Genomic DNA, 16,746 nt, shown 5'->3' on the forward strand with positions numbered 1-16,746 from the left:
GTTTTCCTGCAATCGCGGTTTCAGCCTACAGAATCACTCCGTGGGAGTGATCTCAGGCTCAGGCTGACAATCACCTAGGCGCCAGGACAAAATTCTGAGTCGCCATGGCGACCTGGCGCCTGGGATTTGTCGAGCCCTGGGTTAAGGAAATCCATCTTCAAAAATATTAACAATAATCTTAGCTGCTAAACATTGCCTTAAAGGGCCTTCAACATTATATAGGTAGAAAAGGCCAAAAATGTAAACGTTTTTCTTGTAGTAATCTGCCACACTCATCACCAAGTTGTAAAGTACTTTCCAGACTTCATTTATAGCGCATTTTACTCTTGAGCTCAACCAGTCGTGTTTTTGTGCACCGATTTGGAATGGAATGGAGTGAAGAGGCATGTCTATAGGATTTTACCAAGACTTTGTAAATTATTAACCCCTTAAAACCTTCATGGGCCAGCCTCCTCCCTCCTGCTTATGAATTCACAAATGAAAAAGCAAATAAGATAAGGAAAAATACCCTACACTCATATTGTATACATATTATATATTTTTTTTAAATGAGGACTCTGTGTGATGGGAGTTGTAATGTTAGCCCACCAATGCAGGTACATGAGAAAAGCAAAAAACTGGCATACTTGTAAAAATCTTTTTTATCTAAACTGTGATTGTATGGTGTATTATGTCATTTAACCCTTTATTATGACGATAGTGTGTCATGTAGTGTGCTCTGTAGATTTAAAAAAAAAAAAAAGTACAATAACCTATGCATGTGGGATATTTTTGTAATTGGGAAATGCAGCTCAACACACTTGGGTTGGGTTTTTCTTTTGCTGGTGCATATAATCTGTGCAAACAATCCTAAGAAACATGGAAAGGTTGGTGAAAAAAAAGCAATGAAAATTAATGTTACGGCTCCCTTTCCCTGAGATTGGTGAACAAATGGTTGCATGAGAAGTGTCCAAATGCTCCTAGTGAAATACCCTGGGTTGTCCTCTCTTCAAAAATACTTTTGTGAGCTGGTGGGCTGCTAAACAGTCACAAATGAGAATCACAAATGAGACATAGGCCGCACAAAATACATTTTGAAAATTTCAAGTTTGGAAAAGGGAATGGTAATATTCCAAAAACTATAAAAACTTACACTTGTTGGGTATTTTCAAAATCTGGACACTTACATGATGAGGTCTGGGAGGTTGTCTTATAATTGGGCAGATGCAGTATATTTTATTGTCTTTTGGTCAATTGAACTATTTTTTTTAAAATGTCCTTAGTTTTTAAGTACAAAATACCCTCCGTAAACAAGGGGTTGATAGCTATTTGTATACATAAGTATAAATGTTTTCTAATTTGACTTTTTAATTTTTAGCACATTTTTGCTGCCAGATACACACTATTGTGACATACAAGGCTGTAGACCACTGTTATTCTGTCATTCTGGAAGCCTTCTGATCTCCTACAAAAGAAGGTCATCAGGGAGGAAAGAATGACACAAGGATTGTCCCACTTTTATCACTCTTGTAACTACACATGAAAAGGTCATAATGGTATCCAGGCCCAGAGTGGCCAGCACATCCCCATGCATTTTCAAGGGGGATACCACTCAGCTATCACATGCATACAACTTTATATGGTGGCTGGGGTGTCCCATTAAGTAGTGTCTGTAGATGCAATGGGCCTTTGGGTTAGAGGCTGCCATGTCAGATAATTACTTGGTATATTTAAAACAATGGTTGGACAATGTTATGTACCTTGTTTTATCTTAATTTAAAAAGTAAGCAGACAGTTTTAAGAACCAGAATGATGTTTGTTAGACGAAGTATATCGATTAGGATAGAACAGATAACTATTTTCGCACTATTGATGAAATGTAATTGTACTTGAAAGTTCCTTTCTTTCTTTCTTTCTTTCTTTCTTTCTTTCTTTCTTTCTTTCTTTCTTTCTTTCTTTCTTTCTTTCTTTCTTTCTTTCTTTCTTTTCATATTCCAGATGTTGACTATGCTTAGGATCTCTAAAAACTAGGGCAGACTAGATGGAGCAATCATTTTTTTCTGCCGTCACTCTTTATATACGTAAATAACTTAGTAACAAGATATTTCTGATGTCTAACTGTAAGGACATTAAGTGCCGAGTATATTTCTTTTAATATATAAAAAAATCCAGAAAGAAAGAATACCGTTGGTAGGATTATTTTGCCACACTTCTGTAAACGTGGGTCGTTTGTTTTGGCCATCTGGATACTGTTACTTTGTTTCTAAAGCTTTGGGTGCAAGGCAGGCAGGTTGTAGTCAAAAGACTGGCAAATCTTTTCTTCAAAGCATAACACTTGGTTCTTGTTAATGAACAGAAGGAGGGTCTTGTCCAGTGCAGTGGAATGTTGCTGTTCTGAGCAGGCACAAAGAAAAGTGTGCTTGAACAATAGGTTGCTTGGATTTAGAAGGGTATTTGCTGGTAGCTGATATTGCCTAGCAATGTTTTTTTTTTGTTTTGTTTGTTATACTGCTTTATATATTTCTTCTTACATTTTATATAATTTTAAAAATATATTCTTAAATACATTTTTAAAGTGTATGCATAAAATACCTAACAGTTGTTAAACTATATATGTGTATATATATATATATATATATATATATATATATAGTATTTATATATTTATATATATATATATATATATAGTATTTATATATATATATAATATAGAATATATATACCATATTCTTTTGTTTTCTGTGAGACACAAAATCTCTTTCTTTCTTTCTTTCTTTCTTTCTTTCCACAGTCTTTACTTTACTACTGAAACTGATATCTTTATGACCTTTGTGATAATTTGGTACTGGGGTAGGCTGCACCAGAGGTGAAACAGTTAATTTCCATCTGTCTAGCCCCACCCATCACACCAAATTCTGTGCTCCACCAATCTAGGAATTGAAGCCTTGAGTCCCTGGAGACCCTCAGTGACCTTCTTTGAGTTCTTGCATCTGCTACCAATGTGCTTCATTCTTTCTCTATTAAGAATGGCATTGCCTTGTTTTTTTTTTTCAGACTTAAATGAGAAGTGCCATCGACTTAAATGAGAAGTGCTATCGGAGACCATTCCCTGCAATGGGATAACTACCACTGGCTAGAGGAGACAAGTGTCCTGTTCTAATGTAAGTATTGCTCTTTTGAATCAAAAAAGAGTTTCTAAACTTTCTACAGTCACTGCAGTTACTTAATTGACATGAGAATAAGCAACTTTGGTTAGGTAGCTGCAAGTTGGGACGTTCTTGCTTATAGTTTGGCACTAAGTACCACGGGTTTGCATGTGTACATACTTCGTATAGACGGTAGAACGTGTATTGGGTGCTTTGTTTTCATTGTAACCTGTCTCATGCATTACAATAACACAGTCACGCTGTTCATCCAGCCAATACTGCTCACACACAGCATTCGTCGACAACCACATTTTGTTATTCACAACAACAAACTCAATTAAGTGTTTTTGAAGACATTGTTAGATTATTTTTTTTAGAAGGTTTTTGTCTTTCGCAAAACATACGATCACGAGTTCATTTTTAATAGTGTTTCTTAGAACACTGACTTTGATTTTGATTTTGCAGAAATAGAATGGTAGCATATTAGCAATGCATGCAGGCGCTGCGTAAGGGGAAAGCTGAAATCCCTGCAAGTACTGATGAAAGATCTGAAAAAATCTAAACATTTACTGATTGATGGCAAGACTTTGGAGTGTGCATCTTAGTTGCCTCCTAGCGAGGCAGTCTTTAAGCAGAACAATGTGCTGTTTTCTGGAGCACTGCCCACTAAGTGTGTAGTTTGAAGATTCAAGTATGATTCAATATGCCGTGACTTGGTAATGTGATTGCCCAATTCTTCCATAATATGCCCACTGTGCATATATATATATATATATATATATATATATATACAATTTTATTTTACATGAACAAAACTATAGCTCACCTGCAACTCGCAGTGCATGCTTTTTAGAGCCATTTGGCCAGTACAGTAAATGGAAAAAAACCTAAAACTGAATAAAATGAATTATATACATGACAGATTGGCCTCAGGAATATTGTGTGAATATAAAAAAATCTAATGTTAAGTATGTAATGCAATGCTTTGAGATAAAGACATGGTAGTGTTAAAGACTTGGTGGTACAGATGCTCACAAGAACCAAAAGAATGAGGGGCTCAACATGAGATAGCACTGGACATGGCTAGGTTACATGATAATGACATTGTTACTTTAAAAATATAAGCAATCCTAATAGTGTTGACCATATTGTGTTTGTATATATATATATATATATATATATATATATATATATATATATATATATCTATATATAACATGGCTTTGGTATTTTTAGTGATTTTTTGTTCATAGCAGACAGGGTTGGGATTATTTTACCCTCTTCTGTCTATTTGTTTGGTCAGTTACCATGATTTTAGTTCTAGCTGGTTAATGACTGGCTAAAGCACAAATAAGCCAGTTTGGATTCAGCCTTGCTTTCAAATGTGTCTGTCTCTGTCACTCTCATTGTGTGGTTTTTGAAACACAGAGGTTCTACTATAGTTGTAAACAGTTAAGTCGATTGAAGTTACATTAAGCATTTTTTTTATATATATCCCAGTATATTAAGAAATGAGAGACACTAAAAGTTTCCAAAATAAAAATATGATGAAGAAAAAAATAGTCACCTGGGTTAGCAATAAGGCAAATGTGCTTATTATAAATTGGCAAGAACATGTGTTAAATTGTGCTTGCTACTGGTCATTAAGATGTTCTCACCTTCTAGATTGCTTGAATGTGTGTTTTCCTGGGAAGTACAAACAATCAAAAGTGTGAAAACATTTGTTATGCTCCATTACCATAAAGGGTAAATGACCATTTGGTATTTACTCATTTGAAACTTGCTTTCAACCCGTGACCTTTCATGTAGCCTTTCATGAAAATGATCTGTAGTTTTTTTATGTTATACTTGTAAATCCCATGATCGACACATCAGAAGATGTGTCCTGTAAGCATTTTATTTCTGGGATTCTCTTGGATGTTTTAAGAGCCCCTGCTGCTGTTTGCCATGCCATCCACTAGTAGGCGGTAGAGGGCAACAGCAATGCCTGGTTGTCTAGTAGAGGGGGATGAAAGCAGCAACTGAGGTTGTTTAACATAAGTGTCTAAAGAATCAATCTTTCATAAGTAATAACCTGGTATGTCTTCCTTTGGCCAGAGCTTTATTAATGTAAAGTAAGAGATATCATCTATAATAGCTCTACAGCTCTTCAAATGTAGCTATAGAGTGCAAGTATCCACCCAACCCATAACGCAAACTCTTGAGGGAAATGGGGTAAAAATGGGAAATCTATGCTCTGTCCTCTAAGCCAATGCACCCAGTGTAAACCCTGGCCAGAAACTTCCAGGTAATCCCTTGAAGAAACAGCCAATTTAGAAGGACCAGTAAAGATTTGGACTCACAAATGTTTATAAACCCAAAACACAGACCCACATACCCTATGTGCTCAGTTGGTCTCTCTACTCTCTTCTTGGGCTTATGTGGTACAGCTGGCCACATATGCAGCCAGTGCCACCTGTTTTATAACACAGAGCTGCCAGGACAGGGCAACATGTGGCATATGCAAACATGTTAAGCTGTCTTTTCTTATGTGATCGTAAATTGGCCATTGAAAAAACTATTCCTGTTACAATGCTATGCCCTTCTAGATCATTTGAAGTATGCCTCAGGATCCCTGCCAGTACGTATGTGTCTGTCTAATTTGAAACTTCATGTCATATGCAGTGCGCTATTGCAGTGTATATTTTGAATTCTCTCAGGGCCATATGAAAGGTAAGATATGGTTTGGATATATAATTGAAAATGTACAATATTACGTTGTAACATTTTGGAAGCCAACCTACGAGGCTGTACTTAAAGTAACATTGCACAGGGTGACAATGACCACAGTATACAGTATTCATAAAACTCTGCCCCTCTAACCAATCTTCACATGTTCTGTGATTAATGAAAACAAGTGCAGTTCATGTATGTATATATATATATATATATATATATATCCATTTGCATTGAAATTGAACTTTTATTTCTACCCTATGATCCAATCTGGGACTCAAAGAGTCTTTCGGTGCAAAGCCAGCTGCATCACATAACCCTCTTATAAGTCTAATGAGTTCATAATTGTCCAATTAAGCAATTATAACACAAGTTTTGCAGCAGATGGAAGTATCCCAGAGGATTCCCCTTTTCTTGTACAAGAGAACAGAAACTAAATGTTAAATAGAAACGAAATTAATCCAAATTGATATATTTATCATGGAAATCTTAATTTCTGGTACATCTGGCATTTGTTAGTTTTTGCAATAAGTCGTCTGATTGAGGGTTAATTAATTGCTGTACGAAACAAATGATGGAGCACAGGGGGGGTGGTTTTGATGGCTTTGCCTTTATTTGGTTATGAGATTTCCTTGTATGAGAGTATACAGGAAAATGAATTAATCTGATTTCTTTGAATGCATTGTAACATTTTACTTAGCACACATCTGTCAAGGACCATATCGATGCGTACGGTATGCGCAAGAATAGGGTTTATAATATTAGATGCAACAAAACGTGAATGATTAATTAGTCAGACCTGTCAGGCCTGCATTATGTTTCTGCTCTTTCCCTTGACAAGCTAGAATCACTTTGGCAGGGAAGTGCAAATGTGATGTTGGTGAATCTGTTGCTAGGCGCTTTGTTTAGTCATAGAGCTTTTTCTACATTTTATTATACATCTTGTAGGGACAGAGCTGCGTCAGACAGGAGAATGTTTGTTCCACAAATAAAATATTGCAATTTGACTCATTGATAAGTGAGTCATGTATTTTAAAAATAATTTAGCTCTGGTAGAACCCTAACATAGTTTTATAAATGAGGGTTTCTTTGTATATGGAGGAGTTGTCTCTTAAAAGCTTTTTTTTTTTGGTAGATTACTACCCATAACATCAGATCCAGCAGAGTACTTTCCAAGTGTCCTTAATTAGGAGGGTCAGTCCGTCTTTGGGACCCAAATCCCTCTGTCCCTCTTTCCTCTCCTGATTCCCCCAATTTCTGGATGTTACCTCCAATAATGCTTACGGATTATCAGTGCCTCACAGTGTTTTACACCCGGAAAATTCCCATGATATTTATGGAAACAACAGAAAAGGTTATTTAACCCCTTAATGACAAAGCCCGTACATGTACGGGCTCAAAATGCATCGTTTTCAATGAGTTTAGGGACCGCCCAATTAAAAAAGAAATTACATTATTATTCTTTGGAATTCCTTACTCGGTGGCATAAATAGCTTTTAGTAAGTCACAAATCAAAATCCACAGTAAGCTGCCCCCCCCCAGTCGCAGCTCAACTACAAACCACAAATAAGTGTCCCTCTGTAATTTGATGTGTTGGTAGGTATAGAGTATGTTGTTTAAGGTATGAAAGTGTGGAGGTGACAGGGCCCATCAGAGGTAAACCATAATTTAGATGTCCTAGGGAAATCTCTTGAAATGTATAAATATATACTCTTACCCATGGGCCGTGCATTCTCACATTTGCTACCAAGATGTCTCGTATAACTCATTGGTGGAATTGTACGCGCCACAAAGCGCTGCCAGATTTTTTTTAATGACAAGTTCACTACTCCTTTGAGATTATTGAGCTTGAAATGCCGACATATCTTCATAAACTTGATGATAACATATGGAATTACTATGCATAAAGCTGAATCTGGAAACAGAATGCAACCACGTTTAAGATGCATCGTTAATTATTGTCCAAATCACTCTGGTACAGAGCTAAGCAATAAAAACATTTAAGAATGGCTGAGCTACAGTACACTTCATACCTTAGGAGTTGTAATGACACCAAATGTTGAGCAGTGAATAGCTCAAGTGGGGTTATTTTATTTATAGGTCACAGTTTTGAGGGGATTATACATTCCACGTTACATATGCTGGTCTGCAACAATGAAATGTACAGTTATCCTGGAAAAAAATTGGCAAGCCTGCTGTAGGAATGTGACTGCATCCCTGCCTATCAGTGCATGAAGGCACCAGAGAACTTCTGTAAAAGCCATGAACATCAGAGTCTCGAATGCTACAAAACCACATCAAAACATGATGAATTAGCTGTGTTACAATGATGTTACAAAGTGAACACACTAATTACCCTTTAATGGCTAGCACATGATATAAGGGTGCCTACGTTTGTTCTCACATGAACTATTGTACATTACCCTGACCATTGATGTACTCTTTTTGGTGTTTCTCACATGGGCATGGTGGACACACAATGGATGGAGCATTAGCAGTTCTGTTGCCCTTGAATAATATGTTAGAATTTTACAAATACAAAATGACATAATCTAGCAAGAAGCCCATTGATTCAGGGTTGCAAGTGGATCCCACAAAAGGACAACAAACTTATTTCATAGCATACACCCAGTATTGCTGTATCTAGGATAATCCCTTTTACTATTCTCATCCCTGAGATGAGAAACATTCTTAAAACTCTATACCATAAAGAGATTAAACAGTATTTATTAGTTTCGGTTCAACAGTTATGGACAATACGTCTGCCCTTTGCCCTTGACTATCCATCATAGTCTTGCAGAACTTATGTAGTGGAATTCCTAAACCCTGTGGTCAAAAGTGCACAGCATGTTCTTAAAGTATGCGTTCTTGTAAGGTATTGTTGTAATCATGTATAATCAACAGTATCTCATTAGTGCTTTGGAAAACTTTATAAAACATCAACATTTTTATATTTCTATATTTTAATTGTCGTGCTATGGAGGTGCAAAATACAGTTTACCTACTGAATATGTTGCATATGTCTAGAAAATGTGATCTAGATCATACTGTATACTCCTATATTGGGAAAGCTTTTATTCATGGACTGTACTATCAACACATGTTTTTGCTTACTGACCTTTAAAGTCACTGTGTTTAAGACACTGTGACTAGACACTGTCTCAGGCGCTTTGCTCAGCACTGTCCCATATGGAAATTAATTAGCTATTGTTTTTATCTACATATGGAAAGAAAGAAGTGATGTTCCTCTGATGTGGAGGAGGTTTTGTTGCGGAGTCTCAGCAGTTAAAATGGCATAATTATACATTTGATGGGAATTGGTCTAGACTTCAGTAACCATTTATGTTAAATGCAACCAGCTTGAGGTCATAAAATATGTCTCCTAAAAAAAGGCGTCCTTGCAGTCTACACAACATCATCAAGGTAAAGATAGTCCGGCGGACGGTTCTAATAGTTATCATTTCAACAATGTGCAATCAGTGATGGAGTCGAGTTAGGTTTCCTAGATTTTTGTGTATGTATATATATGCTCACGCACACGTATATGCAATGGTCTTTTACATAGGTGTATATTTGTGATTTGTGTATAGAGTCTGTGGGACGGATACAGTGCAGGAGGCATATCTTTGATTCACAATCCTCCCATAGAGCGTAATGGAACAAAATGTGGCTCGGATTCATTACATGAGATAAAGTATATCACTTTATTTGACTGCTATTCATTGAATTGTGATAGATTTAGTATGGTTATAGTTTAGTCGTATGGGTTCAAGCCCTGGGTTTTGTATGAGCCTAAAAACCACATAATATATATTTTATTTCGCATTTTGTTTATTTTTCCCTGTTTAGTACTGAAATAATGGTATTATGTGAGCACTATAATGTAGTTTATAGTTCACGTTAAGGTAAAAAAATAAATAAATATATATATATATATATATATATATATATATATATACACAAAATAAGCACAATATGTGTTCTAACACTTCTATTTTGTGTTTTACCTGCTGTACTTAAATATAACCCATATAAGTGAATGTAAGCTCCGTGGGCTTTGTATATGAATTAACACAAGGGAATGCCAAATTGCTCTCAGTGGCATTGCAAGGGGTGGCAATGTGTCCCGGCAATTTTTATTGAAATACAGCTGCCCTGTAGCTGTGATTATTAAGTCGTTGCATAGCTACTTGCTTTTATTACATTGAAAAGTCCCAACTGCTGCTGGTGTGCAGTGGCTTTACATACTAGACATGCTGCACCTTATTAAATATTATAAATTGATTTTAACTAAAAGAATAATCTTTAGACACCGGTGAGATGTGCAGTACATTTCTACTCAGTCGATAAGACTGTATATTTTAAGACTGTGTATTTTCAACCCTTTCAGCCCACATTCTTGTAAGAAAAAAAAAACATGAATTAATGGAGTGCTTAAGGAAATCGACTAGTGGGTGTAGGCAACATGAAGTGGGAAAAAATTCAATAGAATTAGCTAACTTCACCTTTCACTATTCTTAGTGAAGTAATCCAGACTCCCACACCCAGTATAGCAGCAGCGCAGTCAAAGATACACTATGGAAACTCCAAGGCAGGCTACAAAATGACGTGACCGTCCTCGGAGCTGGAAAAGTAAGAGGGTATGTGTGTTCCATGTATGCTTCGGAGTCTCGTGTCGAGCGTTATGTATTGGAAAGGATCACAGGTTCCTATGAGGAAATAAAGCATGCATTGTACATTAGAGAACAAATATGGTAGTGATTAACTGATATCTATATACCCTCTATGTAAATGTGTGTGTGTTTTTTATTAGTAGCTTAGTTTAATTAATGTATGCATCGTTTTGGTCGCAATGCGTGTGTGTTAATTTATAATAAGTACAAAAAATGATGATAGGCACGTAAGATTGGATTGTAACAAAAGTGAAAAAATGTAACTCGATTTCCAGCTTTGTTTTGTTTTGTTTTTATATCCTTTTATACTAACATGTCTTGTTGTTTCATGGATAACTTTGGGTCATGTTACAAAAATACCAGACATAATAATAGGTTCCCTTTTAACTCCTTTCAAACCTAAGGCATACCCCTATTTTGTTACTAAAATAATGCAATACAAATATAACTGTGTTTTATGTTCTATATGATGCTTTGTACAATGATGCCACCTAAAGGTGCTGTTTCACCTATAAGAAAACAAACCTTAGCAGATCTGTCCTTTTATTCTTTTCCTTGACACTTTAGTTAGCATAAAAAGCAGCTTTTCAGTTTCTATGGCAACAATCCATCAGTGCCTGCTTTTGTGTCACATGGCAATTTAGTATTCCTGGCATAATTTCACTTAAATAATTCGTTTTGGAAATGATTTCAAACGGTAGGAGAGATTATGTTTGTAATGCGTTTAGTTACACGGTTGTTATATTCAAAAGAGTAGGTGGAACAGCCCCTTTGGAAACTATACAAAGAAGTGATCCCTTTGTAAAGCTGAAACAGTAAAAGGTTTCTGTTTTGATTGTATATTCCGTATCACCCACCATAGTTCTTAGCATCATCGATATTTGCTTCGGTATTTTGTTTCGGCCCAGTAGAACACTTCCTATTATTGCTTTATGTTATGTTTGTGTTTGATCAGTAGAACATTCGTGCATTGAAGCCTTAACTTTGGAAGCTCTGATTCAGAGTCCTGTAGCGCACTTACTTTTGTGCAAAGTGATTACAGGACATGTTTCTTGTTACCAAGGAGCACTGGTGATTGTGTACCACGTGCTATTTCTCATTGTTTCTAATGAGTGGAAAAACTCCCCAGAGAATTGATGCATAATTCAAGTCATTGGGAAGCTGTCAGCGTAAACAATGCTTGCAGGATCCAAAGAAAGGACTGAAGTACTGGGACATGCAGGCAGATGTGAGCATTGACCCCGCTCTTCATTCTGCTGCAGGCAAACCAACTTTTTTTAGCAGCTGTAGCTCCACAGCATCGTTCCCCATTACAAACTTGACAATCGTCACAGCCAAGCCCTTTTGAAAAGCATCCTATCTCATTCCAACCAAACAATGGTCTTGTATAGCAGCAGATCGCAACAGTGGGCAAACATTTGCATCCACCTTCCCTAGCAAAAATGCAGTATTTTAGTTTCTACGTAGTTTTTTAGTTTATTTGTTTTTAGAAACACTAAATGGTTGTGGAGTAAGCCCCTGTGATCAGGTTATACGGTATATTCTGAAATGGTAGTTAGGTGATTAAGTGTTTGCAGGTAAACTTTAATCGTTCAGATGTTCTGGAGATGTTTTCATTAAAATCAGGGGCGTACCTAGAGTATTTGGCACCCGGGGCGGATCCTGTAAGTGGCACCCCCCCCCCAAAATGTAAAGACATCTAGAAAATTATGTTGGCAAGAATATTTATTGCACCAATTTGTAAACTGTATGTCAACTGTAAACAACAAGAAATCTGAAAAAATAAATTAATAACTTATAAGAAAATAAATATGTTTAAATAACATTTACTGAACATATAATAGTGCTTTCTTTAATAACCCTCCAAAAAAAACGGCGTCCACATAGAACCTGACCAGCACCCAAATTACACACACATAGGACGTGCCATATTTGCCCCAAACAGCCCAGCATGAGTCAGCATTGTTCCCAAACAGCCGAGTGTACGCCATCTTTGTCCCATAAACATGCTACCTGTGCCATCTTTGTCCCATAAACACCCTGCTTATACCATCTTTGCCTTTTTGACAAATCAACTATACACCTATGATTAAAACAAACACTTTTACAGTCACTCACTAATTCACTTTCATTCACACAATAATTTATTCTTTCACACAAATTATTTACACAAATTCATTAATTCTCTCACTCATTCACACAATTCATCCACACATTAATCCATTCATTTTCGCTCTCTCATTCTGACTCTTTATTTCAATATTCTTGCTACCCTCCTTTCTCCCTATCTACCCATTCTCACCCCCTTCTGCCCTATCTAGCCCTTCTTACTCCCTTCTCCCTATCTACCCCCTATCCCCCCGTCTCACTCCCTTCTCCCTATCTACCCCCCCCCCAACTATCTACCCTCTCCCCCCTTTGAAGTTCACTTACCTTTCAGGAGTCCTGGGGTGGGGGTGCAAGGCCTCTGTCTCCCAGCTCTGCCACTGTATGGAACAGCATGGTAAGTGTGGATTGGTAAGTGTTGTTTGGTAAATGTGTGAGAGTGATGGGAGTTATGATGTACTTTAGAGCATAATTATATAATGAAAAAGACATTGGAAATGGTACAGCATAACACCCATCACTCTCACACACTTACCAATACACACTTACCATTCCAGATGCCACACATACCAATCCACAGATTCCACACATACCAATCCACATTTACCAATCCACAGATTCCACACATACCAATCCACACATACCAAGCTACATATTTCACACTTACCAATCCACACATACCAATCCACAGATTCCACACATACCAATCCACAGTTACCAATCCACAGATTCCACACATACCAATCCAGATTCCACACATACCAATCCAGATTTACCAATCCACAGATTCCACACTTACCAATCCACACATACCAATCCACACATACCAATCCACAGATTCCACACATACCAATCCACATTTACCGATCCACAGATTTCACATTTACCAATCCACACATACCAATCCACACAAACCAATCCACAGATTCCACACATACCAATCCACACTTACCAATCCACAGATTCCACACATACCAATCCACTCTCACTCTAACTGAATGATTTCCTACCTTTCCTCTTTTCTTCTTACAGCAGTCAGCTCCTTTTCTTTCTCTTCGCTCCTCTTCTTCTGTCTTCTTCCTGGTTCAGAGGGCACGGACGGCGGTGGGCGCGGCTTCAGTGTTGTGCGCCGGGATTTGGCAACAAACCCCGGCGCACAGCAGCAGTTGCCGCGCAGATCGCGAGGGAGCGGTATCGGAGGTCTTTAACAGACCTCCGGCTCCCTTGAGTGATTTTAAGCCGGTTCCACCGGCTTAAAATCACTCAAGGGAGCCGGAGGTCTGTTAAAGACCTCCGATACCGCTCCCTTGCGAGCCTTCTCGGCAGGGGGGTGCCAACTTGCCGGCACCCGGCACCCCTCCAGAGACGGACAGCAATGTCCGCCGCTGGAGGGGTGCCGGGTGCCGGCAAGTTGGCACCCCCCTGATGAGCGGCACCCGGTGCGGACCGCCCCCCCCGCCCCCCGCTAGGTACGCTACTGATTAAAATAAAGACTTTTATTAGCTTTAAAATTGCTAGGAGATTAATTCTGAAGACAAAGTTATTGGGGCACCTGACCATTACACCAACAGGGGTTTTCATGACATTGTATTGTAACTACATAGACATTAACATGTAGTCCCCTCTTTGCAGCTATAACAGCTTCCACCCTTTCCGTACACTAAGTCATTTTGTAAATACTATTCTTTCAACTATATGGGGACAGTTTGGATAAGGACTGTGTCCCAGTACACAAAGAAAGGTCCATAAAGACATGGTTGGATGAGTTTGGTGTGGAAGAACTTCAGTGGCCCGAACAGAGCCCTAACCTCAACACCATTGACCCACCTTTAGGGTAAGCTGGAATGGAGATTGCGAGTCAGGCATTCTCGTCTAGCATCAGTGCCTGTCCTCACAAATGCTCTACTGTATGAAAGGGCAGAAATTCCCTTAGAAATACTCCAAAATCTTGTGGAAAGCCTTCCTAGAAGAGTGGAAGCTGTTATGGGGGGGGGGTAATAATTACATATTGTCTATGTATTTAGAATGCAATGTCATCAATACTTTTGTCCATACAGTGTGTGTGTGTGTATATATATATATATATATATATATATATAATATAGATTAAAGAATAATAAAATATAACTTTTGATTTTTCTTTTTGTAACATTCAGCCTTGAAAGACAGATGTGTATGACTTGTTATAATATTTAAATTTCCAATATATTCCTTTCACTCTATAAATATGTAAAAGATGTGAGAATGCTATTTGGAGATTTGAGTTTGAGACCTCTATGAACAAACACTTGGTGGAGAATAAGCCTACAGTTATTCAAGCCCTCCAATGCTAACTAGGTTGGGTTGGAAAAAGGTAACCAACTCCATGGCCTAACGTTAAACATATTAAACATATGTTTATCGCATGCCTGAAGTTCTTCCCTGAAGGAGAATATACAAAGAAATGTGTCCACTCCCAGGCAGAGCATTGTATGCATGAACACTTCATGAGGCTGCTTAGGCGTTAAAGACATTTAGTACAACATTTTGGAATTGCAGGTGTTTTGCTCGAGGATGATTTTCAAATGCTTGCTCATCTGTCCTATTACTCTTTATGTTATTGAGCCCGGTAGAAATATGAAAGCTCGTGTGCTTACTTGCTCAATGATTCTTTTCAAACCATACGATCAACTTTGGGCTGGCGGGGGTACATAGCTCTCTCTCTCTCATATAGACACACGCCTCACTGCTGCGTCCTTTTCTCTTTCCTCGTGCAAGAATTATTCTCCATGGTCAGGAATAACCAATTAGTGATATCCTATTTGAAAATTAAATGATTTTAATGTATTTAAATAGCATATATAATATATAATGATAGAACAAAATAGTCTCTACTGTCATGTATCGGGTTATGTGTAATGTTGCAAGTGTGTATGCCAAATAAAGGTCATCATAGTATATTTAATCAATCTACGTGCATATGCTTACAGGAGAAATCCCTGGTATAGTCCTTATACGAAGAACTTCAGCAGCATGGGCTGTTAACATTGGTATAACGTGTTAAAGAAAATATTGCAAGCTGTTTGCATGTGATCTGCGGTACATTAAGCGTTTCTCATGCAGATTAGCTGGTTGGGTCACCAGTGCTCTATATTGCTAGTGAACAAAATATTTTATAAAGAAACAATGTTCTGCTAATAGTTACTTTAAACAGAAGTCTGGAAACTGCCAAGATTTATTACCAAAATGAGTGTGATATCTGCATGTAGACAGCCTTTACATGTGTAGGCAGCTTTCTTTTTATCATGGCTGGCAGTGTATCATTCGTGATTTTTTTTTTTCCAAGAAAGGTTATTTCTCCCCTCTTGTCTGAGCTACTGTCCTTCTATGGTGGTAGCTGAGTGGAGAAGAGAGAATGTGATATATTATAAAGATAAGGAGAATTACTTGCTAGTTTTGCCACCTTTTGCTGATGTCAGCTTCCAGGTACAGGTCCCTTTTATGTTCAAAAATAATTACGGAGATTACAAAACAAAAATCACACTATATTGGTAACATACATAATGCTAAAAGTTATGACTATAACTTTAATTCTAACAACAGTGGTGTAGGCAGAGTTCTGAGTAGATTCTTCTTCAGGTATTGATTATACGTTATAATATATGTGTAGATGTATATATGGTGTCAACTGATATGAAGGGCACCATAATAGGGTTGTAAGCTTTAACCAGTACATGAGACAGAAGGTTCTGCTTGCTGCAATTTACCATCTAAACTATAAAATCAGTGTTTTTTAATGAGTTGATGGACTACAACAATGTGAGCTGTAGTGGGAACTACTGGGCGGCATAGTAGATCAATAAGAATGATTTAAAGAAAGATGATAAGGTTCATGGAATAGATTAAAAGGAAGTCTCACACACTAAAGGGTTACCTAAGAAATGACTTGGAGTGAGAGTGACCTCATTTAGTTCACGAGAGGTTACCAATGATTGTGATAGATTGCTGGGTGTGAATAAAAGAATCTAAGAAAGTGTTGTTGCATCGTGCTGCACATACAGTCATGTGAAAAAGAAAGTACACCCTATTTGAATCCTATGGTTTTACACATCAGGACAGTAAAGATGTACTTAGTTATTCCACACATG

At 37.5% G+C, this 16,746-nt stretch overlaps 1 protein-coding gene across 3 annotated transcripts in view; it reads left to right on the forward strand.

The window, feature by feature from the left end:
* TIAM2 (TIAM Rac1 associated GEF 2) overlaps positions 1-16,746 on the forward strand; it is a 129,299-nt gene that overhangs the window by 29,694 nt on the left and 82,859 nt on the right. The window contains exon 1 of one of the 3 annotated variants that reach the window (XM_053461269.1): positions 3,068-3,140. The exons of 1 other annotated variant lie outside the window; for it this stretch is intronic. The gene's annotated coding sequence lies outside the window, so the exon portion shown is untranslated. Of the gene's footprint in view, positions 1-3,067; positions 3,141-10,382; positions 10,481-16,746 lie in introns of those variants that run through there. One more of the 3 variants, XM_053461271.1, reaches the window with a different exon arrangement.

Source organism: Spea bombifrons, chromosome 3 (assembly GCF_027358695.1).
Source record: "Spea bombifrons isolate aSpeBom1 chromosome 3, aSpeBom1.2.pri, whole genome shotgun sequence".
Taxonomy (NCBI): domain Eukaryota; kingdom Metazoa; phylum Chordata; class Amphibia; order Anura; family Pelobatidae; genus Spea; species Spea bombifrons.